At 39.0% G+C, this 3,429-nt stretch overlaps 1 pseudogene across 1 annotated transcript; it reads left to right on the forward strand.

The window, feature by feature from the left end:
• The first annotated feature begins 1,942 nt into the window (after positions 1–1,942).
• LOC309818657 (coiled-coil domain-containing protein 50-like) lies at positions 1,943–2,584 on the forward strand (annotated as a pseudogene). The gene has a single exon. The product of its transcript is annotated as a coiled-coil domain-containing protein 50-like (transcript).
• Positions 2,585–3,429: the final 845 nt, after the last annotated feature.

Below are 3,429 nucleotides of genomic sequence, written 5' to 3' on the forward strand. Positions count from 1 at the left end.
ACCAAGACACATATTAATCAAAGTATCAAAAATTAAATAGAAAGAAAAAATATTAAAAGCAGCAAGGGAAAAGCAAAAAATAACATAGAAGAGAATCCCCATAATGTTAACAGCTGATCTTTCAGCAGAAACTCTGCAAGCCAGAAAGTAGTGACAGGACATATTTAAAGTGATGAAAGGGAAAAACCTACAACCAAGATTACTCTACCGAGCAAGGATTTCATTCAGATTCGAGAGAGAAAATGAAACATTTACATATAAGCAAAAGTTAAGAGAATTCAACACCACCAAACCAGCTTTACAACAAATGCTAAAGGAACTTCTCTAGGCAGGAAACACGAGAGAAGGGAAAGACCTACAAAACAAACCCAAAACAATTAAGAAAATGGTTATAGGAACATATATATCAATAATTGCCTTAAATGTAAATGGATTAAATGCTCCAACCAAAAGACATAGAATGGCTGAATGGATACAAAAACAAGACCCGTATATATGCTGTCTACAAGAGACCCACTTCAGACCTAGGAACACATACAGACTGAAAGTGAGGGGATGGAAAAAGATATTCCATGCAAATGGAAATTTAAAAAAAGCTGGAGTAGCAATTCTCATATCAGACAAAATAGACTTTAAAATGAAGACTATTACAAGAGACAGTGAAGGACACTACATAATGATCTAGGGATCAATCCAAGAAGAAGATATAATAATTGTAAATATTTATGCACCCAACATAGGAGCACCTCAGTACATAAGGCAAATGCTAACAGCCATAAAAGGGGAAATCGACAGTAACACAATCATAGTAGGGGACTTTAACACTCCACTTTCACCAATGGACAGATCATCCAAAATGAAAATAAATAAGGAAACACAAGCTTTAAATGACACATTAGACAAGATGGACTTAATTGATATTTATAGGACATTCCATCCAAAAACAACAGAATACACTTTCTTCTCAAGTGCTCATGGAACATTCTCCAAGATAGATCACATCTTGGGTCACAAATCATGCCTTGGTAAATTTAAGAAAATTGAAATTGTATCAAGTATCTTTTGTGACCACAACGCTATGAGACTAGATATCAATTACAGGAAATAATTGTAAAAAATACAAACACATGGAGGCTAAACAATACACTACTAAATAACCTAGAGATCACTGAAGAAATCAAAGCGGAAATCAAAAAATACCTAGAAACAAATGACAATGAAAACATGATGACCAAAAACCTATGGGATGCAGCAAAAGCAGTTCTGGGGGGGAAGTTTATAGCAATTCAATCTTATCTCAAGAAACAAGAAAAATCACAAATAAACAACCTAACCTACACCTAAAGCAGTTAGAGAAAGAAAAACAAAAAAACCCCAAAGTTAGCAGAAGGAAAGAAATCATAAATATCATATCAGAAATAAATGAAAAAGAAAAGAAGGAACCAAGAGCAAAGATCAATAAAACTAAAAGATGATTCTTGGGAGCCACGCTCGCCCCCAGGCCACGTCCTGCACCCCCGCAACCTCGGCCCGGCCAGAGCCCCTTCCCCACCGGCGCGCGGGGTGGGGGCGGGGCGGCGGCGAGGCCAAGGTGACCAGAAGCAGGCAGGGACTCGGCTCTTGTGGAAGCGGACCCCGGGGGGCTTCGGCAGGTCTCACCAGGGCCACCGGCAGGAGAGGGCAGGGAGGGGAGCGCAGCGGAGCCTTCGGAGCCCGGATTAGCACAATGGAGAGGTAAAGTAGAATTGCATGGGAAAATCATGGAAGTTGATTACTCAGTCTCCAAAAAGCTCAGTGAACAACAAGACTGTGAAATTGCTCAGGAGATTCAGGAGAAGCTGGCTATTGAGGCCGAGAGACGACGCATTCAGGAGAAGAAGGATGAGGACATAGCTCGACTCTTGCAAGAAAAAGAGTTACAGGAAGAGAAAAAGCGAAAAAACACTTTCCAGAGTCCCCTGGAACCAATGCTTATGGTGATAGTTACTATTATGAAGATGGAGGAATGAAGCCCAGGTTGATGAAGGAAGCGGTCTCTACTCCATCACGAGTGACCAACAGGGGGTCAGAAATGGTATGATGCTGAAATTGCCAGAAAACTGCAAGAAGAAGAAATTTTGGCTACCCAGGTGGACAGGAGAGGAGCTCAGGTAGCTCAGGATGAGGAAATCGCTAGACTTCTAATGGCTGAAGAAAAGAAAGCTTACAAGAAAGCCAGGGAATGGGAGAAATCATCTTTGGACAAAAGAAAGCATGACCCCGAGTGGAAGCCCAAGACAGCTAAATCAGCACACTCAAAGTCAAAAGAGAGCGATGAACCTCACCATTCTAAGAATGACAGGCCAGCACGGCCACTACCACCTACCATGACAGAGGCTGAGGATTCGGATTACACTCATTTTACAAACCAGCATAATTCCACACGTCACTTCTCAAAGTCAGAGTCTTCTCATAAAGGTTTACATTATAAGCCGTAAAAACCTAGGAACCTGTCTTGAAAAAGGACTCACTGTAGCAAAATTACTGGATGATACAGAATGCGTTCCATGCTTATTTTTTTCTCCTATATTTTGTATTCCTCAGATTTATCCTCAAGTGTTTTTTAGACCATAAATAATTTTCATTCATTTAAAATGTTTTGGTTATTCCTGATCACTTGGGCAGTACAAGAAAATCTAGCTTCTGAATATTGGCCACCTTTATGCTGCATATGCTTCCTGGGATATAGTATCTAAGAGCTCTATAAAATGCCATTTTCGTTATGTATGGAGAATTGATATCTAGGGAATAGGCTTTATTTAGCAATTAGAATTTTGTGGAGATAATGATCAAAGTAACACAATGTTTGGATGCAATGCAGAATAAAAGAATATAAGAAATAATAAAAAAAAAAGATGATCCTTGAGAAGATAAACAAAACTGATAAACCACTATCCAGGCTCATCAAGATAAAAAGGGAGAAGTTTCAAATCAACAGAATTAGAAATGAAAAAGGAGAAGTAATGACTGACACTGAAGAAATACAAAGAATCATGAGAGATTACTACAAGCACCTATATATCAATAAAATGGACAACCTGGAAGAAATGGACAAATTCTTAGAAAAGCACAACCTTCTGAGACTGAACCAGGAAGACATAGAAAATATAAACAGACCAATCACAAGCACTGAAATTGAAACTGTGATTAGAAATCTTCCCACAAACAAAAGCCCAGGACCAGATGGCTTTACATGTGAATTCTATCAAATATTTAGAGAGAGCTAAAACCTATCCCTCACAAACTCTTCCAAAATATAGCAGAGGGAGGAATGAACCCTCTCAAACTCATTCCACGAAGCCACCATCACCCTGATACTAAACCAGAAAAAGATGTAAAAAGAAAAGACACCTACAGACCAATATCACTGTTGAACATAGATGCAAAACT

Source organism: Grampus griseus (assembly GCF_964374135.1).
Source record: "Grampus griseus genome assembly, chromosome: 2".
Taxonomy (NCBI): domain Eukaryota; kingdom Metazoa; phylum Chordata; class Mammalia; order Artiodactyla; family Delphinidae; genus Grampus; species Grampus griseus.